Consider the following 10,347-nt stretch of genomic DNA (forward strand, 5'->3'; position numbering starts at 1 on the left):
AAATTCCACCACTTTCAATTCTCAAAGTTGGAAGGACAAAACAAAGAAGGAGGGTGCTTCATCATCTAAGGAAGCCACGGTTGAAAACAAAGGTAAAACTATTACATCTTCTTCTTCAAGTGTTTCAACTAACAAAAGTGTTAAGTGTTTCAAGTGTCAAGGCCAAGGACATATTGCATCTCAATGTCCAACAAAGAGAACTATGCTTATGGAAGAAAATGAAGAAATTGTTGAAGAGAAGTGTCGCAGCCTAAAAAATATAGCATGCGAAAAAACAACCGGCGAAGAAGAAATGACAAAAGAGTCGCCACTGTGCGTTATTTATCCCAAAGGAGGAAAAGGAAACGCTCGAAGTAAACCTGGAAAAAGGAAAGGAAAAGACAAGGTCTCGCAACCAAATCTTGGGTTTGGGAGTCGATTATGCGAAGGGAAGGTATTAGCACCCCTACACATCCGTAGTACTCTACGAGATCCACTCTTGTTGTTCTTGTCTAAAGGGTGTGGGTTTATCTAATGTACTATTTACTAAAAGAGGGGTCAAAAGAAAATGACTCGTACGGAGGTCGCATCCGCTGCATACGTATCTCATCTGAATATGAGAATCAGAGTCTTCGTAGCTCGGCTACCTACGGGTTAAAGAGGAGTGTTTTTTAGATGAACGACGTTACTACGCAATCTATCGGATACTCGACCTTTGGAGACTTACTCGCCTGTAGTAGAAAGGAGTTAACGTGTTCTTAGGAGAAGAAAAATCAATGAATTTGTTTGTGTTTTAGGAATGCTCATGCAAAAAGGAAGTCCTAGACGAAGGAACTGTGCTACCTTAATTGACATGCAAACGAGAGACTATACGAAGCCTAGCAATCCTATGGGGAGACGATCACACCATACAAAACAAATATGCATAAAGTAAACAGCCAACAAGGGGGCTCAAACATACGTGGGTATGGCTTTAGTCAAGAGGGGTCATATCAACCTCGACAAACAAACCATGGAAGGGTAATCAAACGAGCTCTTAACCACTGACATTGAACGTTAGGGTGAACAGATCAAAAGGGTAATGAGGATAAGACCTCATAGCTCTTAACCCTGGGAAGGGTGAGCTCATGACAAAGCGTGGGGGTTCAGAATGAGGGAACCCTCTCCACTGACTGACCGGACAAAAGATCTTGGGCATTTGTTCTGAAGCATCAACACGTAGTGCGAGCATAAAGAACGACACACTGAATGACAGGGGATTGACTACTAATCCCTTTTATTCGTCAATTGCCTCTTCATGGAGGTCTTTAGCACTGGTGCCTCCTCTTGGAGGTCTTTGGGCACAAAAGTAAGCAAACAAAAGAAAACATTGCCTCCTATTAAGGTCTTCCAGCTAAGAAAGCGGTAAAATGCGGGAAAGATAAAGGGATCAAGAGATCTACCACACGGATAAAAATCCGAAGTAACAGCAACTAAAGAACCGAGAAACCCAGAGATCTCTCAAGCTGGCACCATCAAAGAAAGCAAGTCAGTACAGGTAATCAGAATAAATCTCCAAGTGGTATCCCATAAATAAAATGGAATACCGAGCAGGCTATCTCTTCAGGAGTCATGTGAGCCCTCACAAAAACTCAACAAACAGGTTAGAGAAACAAGATAGGGTGCAGTCAAGAGTTGCACCAAACAGAAGAATCATAGCAACAACATTGTCAGGTGAACAGTGCACGGATGCAATAGGAAGCATATCATAACGAACACAACACAGATTGGAGAGAAAACAGAAAAAAAAGCTACTGTCGCGATCGCTACTGCTTCGCCTAGCGAAGGCTTAGCGAAGCTTCGCTGCAAGCTCGCCTAGCGATGCAGCTAGCGAATGCCTGCGGGTTCTGGATTTTCCATGGATAACAGTATGATTTCAGAAATTAAGTGGTCAAACATTCAAGGCATTGTTTTACACATTCATGCACATCTAAACGCACATGCAAAACATAATTATACCCGCTCTTCCCATAATGCCTCACACATTTAGAAATTTCAAATTGAAAGCATAAAGCAATGGAGATAGGGCAAACCTGATTGGAGAGATCGAATGAAATTGAATTGCGCGGTTCGGTTCGCAGAGCAATCTTAGGGTTTATATGAGATAGAATTGGTTTTTTGCAGATGAGTTCCCTTCAGTGTCCGAAGGCTGCTCTGAATCTTGTTAGCTTTTCTCCTTTCTTCTAGTTTGTCTGCCCTCTTTTGGGAGATGGAAGTCTAGAATTTATAACCTGATTTTCGTGGCTTTGTGGGCTCAAATGAGAGGTCCAAGTCCAAGATTCTGCTGTTATATTTTTTCAGAAACGTGTGCGCTTTGCCTAGCGAAGAATTTGCTCGCCTAGCGAGCATGACAGTTCAAATTCGCTAAGCGAACCACGTTGCTCGCCTAGCGAGCATGATAGCTCAGGCATAGACTTTTGCTCCTTCGAGATTAGCATTTTGAATGGTGAATAGACCCCATTTGAACATGTTGGAAGTAACTCAAGTCATTCCCTTGTGTTGACTGACCATCTAAATAGAACCCACAAAGTGTCTTGGATGATATTCAAGCTTCTCGGATTTAATCCTGATTGACATGATGAAATGCAATATGAAATGTTGAATGACCTAAAAATGAATGTATGAATGAGGGGGGGCAAATTTGAGGTGCTACAGCTGCCCCTATTCAATCAACTGGAGACCCGAAAAGAAGAAAGCAGCGGCTTTCGCACTTTCGAGGTATCAATGGATTGAATACGGTAAAAGCCTGAAAATTTGCACTGAAGGGAGGTGAAGTAACAATGTCTGTCAGAATCGGCAAAGAGGTAGTCTTGAAAGAAGAATTCGTCTGGTATGGTGGGAGTCGATCTGAATACCGAAAAAAAATGTTAACCTAGATACCAAAATAATTGGTAACACAGAAATAACCATGGGCTGAATGCCGCTCATCAGTCTGAATACTGGAAATGACTTCGATCTGAGCATCAGGAGATATGAGATTATTAACATCGGTCTAAATACTGGGAAACTGGCCTGAATGCCACTTCGGTCTGAATACCGGAAACCTGGCCTGAATGCCACAAGTTACATCAACCTGAACGTCGGAAACTTCTTCGATCTGATCATCGGAAAACTGGCATGAATGTCGCTTCGGTCTGAATACCGGAAACCTGGCCTGAATGCCATAAGTTGCATCGACCTGAACGTCGGAAACTTCTTCGATCTGATCATCGGAAAACTGGCCTGAATGCCACTTTGGTCTGAATACCGGAAGATTGGCCTGAATGCCACTTCGGCCTGAATACCGGAAAACTGGCTTGAATGCCACCTCGGTATGAATACCGGAAAACTGGCCTGAATGCCACTTCGGTCTGAATACCGGAAAATTTCATGTCTGTCAGCATCGGCAGAAATAGGGAGAATGATAATTGAGGCGACACGTGGGCCAACGACCCATGCTGGGGATAATAAGGATAAGTCATGAACAATCTTCAGTCTGAGTACTGGAAACAACTTCTGGTTTATCACTTGGGATACCGAGAATGCCTTATGCTTTTCATGCGTATGTTTGAATTTTTCAATGGCGTAATGCTCCATGAAAATGGAAATGCTACGCAATTTGGGAGGATGCAATGCAATATGATTCTATATGCAGGGATGCAAAGTGCTAGGTTAGAGAGAACGCCAAGCTGAGGCAAGGAATTTTGCTGGGGAAATGATCATCCTCTGCTGGACCCTGGCAAGGCTGTTGGAGATGCACGGCACAAAGAACTCTGTGGGGAAATGACCCGCCACACGGTGTTCTGGCAAATAGCAAAATATCAAGACTCTGACTGGGGAGAGAACGGCACTGAAAGCTTGCTGTTGAGGAAAGCGACAGTGGTTTTGGCAACCATAATTTGTGAGAGAGACGACTCAGCAGGGGAAGCAAACATCGATACGGTACCGAGACTCTGCTTCAAGGAAAGAGATCGTGGATCTGGCGTCGAGATTATCGATCTGACATCGAACTCTGAGGAGCAAATGCTTCTGTTGGGAAGATACAGTCTGGCATTGTCAACTCCGTTGGGGATATACAGTATGGCACTATCAACTCTACAGGGGAGTGTATAATCTGAAACAACTGCTTGGGGAAGTACAACAGTGAGAGTCTGCTGGGGATTAAAGAATCCAACGCTCGGACCAGCTCTGCAGGGATAAGATACCAAATTCCAACTGTTGAGGAAAAACGTCCGCGATCATTTGATGGGGACCTTAAGGAAATGCCCCGAGTGTACCTGTTCTGAATAGACGGTCCCAAGCACTTAAAATTTACAGCAATTTTAAATGTTTATTGAGCGTGTACCTGTAAAGCTCTTATATTTCATGATGCAATGTTTATCAAAAATTCGGACGTCATTTTTGCACACAAAACAGTAAAAATGAAAATGAACACGGGGATGTACTGAATAACATGATTTTATTGATTGGATGGCTCCTGAATAGGCATTTACATCAGGAAGCAATCCCTAGAAAGAGGTAATCACACGAAAGATAAAAAAAACAGAAATTAATCTAATGGCAATGTGAAATGGATTCCTATCGGGTTCCTATTCTGCTATGACTCGCTCGTCTTCAAGATCCTCCTGATGATCAGCTTTCTGAAAAAGGTGATTGGACTGTTTCCTACCCTTCGAAAATTTCCAGTTATCGTCACGAGATGAGATTCAGAACTACTCAGGACGCAGTCATTCGCTTAATCCCTAACTTTTGCCTGAATCGCCCTTTTTGGGTTTTCGATCCACCGGGATACCCATTTTTGCCTAAGTTGCCCTTTCGGGTTTTCAACTCACCGGGTGTACAATCTTTTCATTTTTTAATCCCTAATTTTTGCCCGAACCTTTTCATTTTCTTGGTTCGTCGGGATGCCCATTTTTTGCCTGGACTATTATTTTTATTGTCCAGCGGTCTATTTTATGCGAAGTATTTTTTAACTGCGCCTGAGTTCACAGGGGAAGTGAGGTTTTCACCATCCATCGTTGCAAGCATTAAGGCTCCACCATCAAAAACCTCGGTGACAATATACTGTCCATCATAGTTAGGAGTCCACTTGCCCCTGTGATCTGTTTGAGGAGGAAGGATCCTTTTCAACACCAAATCTCCGACTTGGAAGCATCGAGGACGCACTTTTTGATCAAAGGCTCTCTTCATCCGACTTTGATACAACTGCCCATGACAAATGGCTGTCATTCGCTTCTCTTCGATAAGACTCAACTCATTGAACCTTGTTCGAACCCATTCAGCTTCGTCTAACTTGACATCCAACAGGACTCTTAGAGAAGGAATCTCCACTTCAACAGGTAGGACTGCCTCCATACCGTACACGAGGGAGTAAGGGGTTGCCCCGGTCGATGTACGTACTGAAGTACGGTACCCATGCAAGGCGAAGGGTAGCATCTCATGCCAATCTCTGTACGTGACGACCATCTTCTGCACAATCTTCTTTATGTTCTTATTTGCTGCCTCAACAGCGTCGTTCATCTTAGGGCGATAAGGGGAAGAATTGTGATGCTGAATGTTGAAGTTCTGGCACAACTCTTTCATCATTTTGTTATTGAGATTAGAACCATTATCAGTAATGATTCTTTTGGGGGTCCGATAACGACAAATGATTTCTTTCTTAATGAATCAGGCAACCACATGTCTGGTGATATTCGCGAATGACGCTGCTTCGACCCACTTGGTGAAATAGTCGATGGCAACAAGGATGAAGCGATGCCCATTGGAGGAGGTCGGCTCAATCTTTCCAATCATATCAATGGACCACATAGCAAAAGGCCACGGCGAAGACATCACATTCAAAGGATTTGGCGGCACATGTACCTTATCAGCATAAATCTGACATTTATGACACTTCCGAGCATATTTGAAACAATCAAATTCCATGGTCATCCAGTAATAACCTGCCCTCAACAATTTCTTAGCCATTGCATATCCGCCGGCATGAGTACCGAAAGAGCCTTCATGAACTTCCTGCATTAACATGTTTGCTTCGTGTCTATCCACGCATCTGAGCAAAACCATGTCGAAGTTCCTCTTATACAGAACATCGTCTTTGTTCAAGAAGAAACTGCCTGCCAATCTTCTCAAAGTCTTTCTATCATTGTTGGATGCCCCTGCAGGGTACTCTTGATTCTTCAGAAAGCACTTGATGTCGTGATACCAGGGCTTGTCGTCAACTACCCGTTCAGCAGCAAACACATACGCGGCCCTGTCGAGGCGCATAACATCAATCCTGGGAGCATGATTCCACCGAATCACCTTGATCATGGAGGATAGAGTAGCAAGAGCGTCCGCCATCTGGTTCTCATCACGAGGTATATGATACAACTTTACTGTTGTGAAGAAAGTCAACAGTCTTCTCGTGTAATCTCTGTAAGGGACCAGATTAGGCTAGAGAGTGTTCCAATCACCATTCACTTGATTGATCACTAGAGCTGAATCTCCGAAAATGTCCAAAGTCTTGATTCTCAAATCAATGGCTTGCTCAATACCTAAGATACAGGCTTCATACTCAACTTCATTATTGGTGCACTCAAAAGTCAGACGAGCGGTGAAAGGCATGTGGGCACCTTTCGGGGTAGTAATGACAGCACCAGATCCATTTCCTCTGGCATTGACAGCCCCATCAAACATTAAAGTCCACTTTTCATCTGGATCAGGTCCCTCCTCAACAACTGGCTCTTCCCAGTCTTTCATCTTGAGGAACATGATGTCTTCATCTGGAAAATCAAACTTCATCGGCTCATAATCATCAATCGGCTGCTGAGCAAGATAGTCTGACAGAATACTCCCCTTGATGGCTTTCTGGGATGTATACTGGATATCGTACTCTGTTAGTACCATTTGCCAACGAGCAACCCTTCCGGTGAGAGCTGGCTTCTCGAATATATACTTGACTGGATCCATCTTGGAGATCAATAAGGTTGTGTGAGTCAGCATATACTGTCTCAATCGCTTAGCAGCACATGCAAGTGCACAACATGTCTTTTCAAGCATTGAGTATCTCGACTCGCAGTCTGTGAACTTCTTACTTAGGTAGTAGATGACATGTTCTTTCCTACCTGTCTCGTCGTGTTGACCGAGAACACAACCCATGGAATTGTCTAGTACTGTCAAGTACATAATCAGCGGCCTCCCTGGGACTGGAGGCATAAGGATTGGAGGATTCTGCAAATACTCTTTTATTTTCTCGAAAGCCCTTTGGCAATCATCGTTCCACCTGATGGCCTGATCTTTTCTCAGCAACTTGAATATTGGCTCACACGTGGCTGTTAGGTGAGAGATGAACCTTGCAATGTAGTTCAACCTCCCTAAGAAACCACAGACTTGTTTTTCTGTTCTTGGCTCAGGCATTTCCTGTATCGCTTTCACTTTGGTCGTATCCACCTCAATCCCTTTTTCACTAACAATAAAACCCAACAGTTTTCCAGATCTCACCCCGAAAGTACACTTGTTCGGATTAAGCCTCAGCTTGAATTTTCTCAAACGCTTAAACAGTTTCTGCAGATTCACCAAATGTTCTTCTTATGTCTGAGATTTGGCAATCATATCGTCAACATAAACCTCGATTTCATGATTAATCATATCATGGAAAAGAGTCACCATCGCTCGTTGATATGTTGCCCCAGCATTTTTCAAACCAAACGGCATCACCTTGTAGCAGAAGGTGCCCCATGGGGTTATGAAAGTTGTCTTCTCCATGTCTTCTGGTGCCATCTTAATTTGATTATAGCCAGAAAATCCATCCATGAAGGAGAATATCGAGAACTGAGTTATGTTATCCACCAAAACGTCAATGTGAGGTAATGGGAAATCATCCTTAGGGCTAGCTCTGTTTAGATCCCGGTAGTCAACACACATCCGTACCTTTCCATCCTTCTTAGGTACTGGAACGATGTTTGCAACCCATGGCGGATAATTGGTAACTGCTAGAAACCCTGCATCCAACTGTTTTTGCACTTCTTCCTTTATCTTGACAGCCATCTCTGGTGTTGTTCTTCTGAGCTTCTGCTTCACCGGAGGACAACCTTCTTTGAGAGGCAAGCGGTGTACCACGATGTTTGTGTCAAGCCCGGGCATGTCCTGATAAGACCAAGCGAAGATGTCAACATACTCTTGCAGCAATTCAATCAACCCCTTCTTCACATTATCTTCCAAAGCAGCCCCTATCTTGATTTCTTTCTTGACGTCCTCGATGCTAAGATTAATCACTTCAGTAGACTCTTGATGCGGTTGAATGGCCCTTTCCTCTTGCTTTAATAGCCTGGCAAGTTCTTCAGGGAGTTCACAATCTTCATCACCCTCTTCTTCAGCTTGAAAGATTGGATTTTCAAAGTCGAAGCGAGCCATAGCAGAACTGTTATCAATAGGATCCGGTGACGTGCATCTGCATGAGTGATGGTATGTGCTTATGAGTGTGAACAAGAAGTGAGAACTAAACAAAACATTGCCAAAATATTTTTTGATTTTTTTTTTTTGATTTTTTTTTTTGAAAACTGCAAAAACAGAAAGACAGTGAACAAAATATTTGAATGCAAAAAGACGTCCTTTATTTATGATAAAAAATGCAGGTATCCACATAGATGAGCCCTACAATGAGTCATTATGCCCTGGGCGGAACGTAAGACTTAGACATGCATGAATAAACAAGAAAAATTACTCCTCCAGAAAAGTGACTTGGACAATCTCCTCAGAAGACCAATTGTTGATGACCTCACCCGGGATCCTCGGACGCACCCAGTTATCGATGTCGCAATCACTATCCCCATCTTCGTCATTGACCGCAGAGACCTGGCCATATTGGATGACGCCAGCGCTGGAGAAAGTAATCGGCCCCTGACGAGTCTGAAGTGTCGGAGCTGGCTGATACCCAATCCCGAACTTGTCTTCTTTCATTGGTAACTCCAACAGACGTCCCCAACCGGGAGCAACACCTGAATCTACCAAGGCCTGTGCCTGCTTGAAGGACGAGATAGAGGCACCCGCTTTAACTTCTTCCACCAGAGCTGCATCCTTGATCGGAACTGCCTCAAAGGCCTGACATATGGTCTCATGAAATTCACCTTCTACCTCTACATACTTGAATGTAGACATGTTATTGACCAGAATGTCCTCCTCACCACAGACGGTGATAATCCTTCCATTGACTGGGAATTTAATCTTCTGATGTAAAGTTGAAGAGACTGCCCCAGCGTTGTGGATCCAAGGACGACCCAGCAGGCAACTATAGGAAGGACTGATATCCGTCACATAGAAGACGGTGTTAAAGGTTTGTGATCCAATCTGAATTGGCAATTCTACCTCTCCGAACACCGACCTCTTAGAACCATCAAAGGCTCTCACGATAAGATCTGAAGGCTTCAGGACCAAACCTTCTACTTCTAACCTTGACAGGGCTCTCTTGGGTAGCACGTTGAGAGAGGAACCTGTATCCACCAAGACATGAGATAACACGGTGTCTTTGCATTCCATCGAGATGTGCAAAGCCTTGTTATGGTTGCGTCCAGCTGGTGTTAAGTCAGAATCAATAAAACCTAACCCGTTGCTTGCATGAACATTTGCAACGATCCCTTCCAGTTGGTTCACTGAGATTTCCTGAGGCACATATGCGGCATTAAGAACCTTCAGAAGTGTCTCCCTGTGTGCCTCCGAACACAACAGGAGTGAGAGAATAGATATCTTGGACGGAGTCTGAATCAACTGATCGACTACCTTGTAGTCACTTCTCTTTATAATTCTCAAAAGCTCGTCCACATCCATCGCAAAAGTGGGCTCAGAACCAGCCTGGGGTGTAGAGGCACCCTCATTCACGACTTGCTTGCCTTTGGCTTTCGCCGCAGCATCAGTACTATCAGCTTGGGTAACGGGTGGTGAGAACAGTCTACCACTCCTGGTGAATCCCCCTATTCCACCAACATTGTCCACTGCGGGACCTTCAACTTCAAGTTCAGACTTCTGACCCTCTTCTACCTTTAGTGACCGTTCTACCCCATGGTCGTGCGTGTACACACTCCCCCCATAATGCCAAGGAATGGCCCTTTCGCTGGTGAAAGGTAAAGGACCAGGGGTTGTGATAGTCATGGTGGACGGTCGCGCTAGTGGCACCGGCTGCGCTTCTGGTACATTGATCTGATTAGTTGGGTAAAAAATGGTGATAGTAGCAATATCATAGTCATACTCTGAAATCTCATTCATTGAAACATAAACATCTGAAACATCTGAATCAAGTTCAATTACATCAAAATCAACCACATTGTAAAAATTAACTACATCATCATGGATTACAGAATCAGTAGGAACAACATCTGC

The sequence above is a fragment of the Lathyrus oleraceus genome, chromosome 3, assembly GCF_024323335.1.
Source record: "Lathyrus oleraceus cultivar Zhongwan6 chromosome 3, CAAS_Psat_ZW6_1.0, whole genome shotgun sequence".
Classification (NCBI taxonomy): Eukaryota; Viridiplantae; Streptophyta; class Magnoliopsida; order Fabales; family Fabaceae; genus Lathyrus; species Lathyrus oleraceus.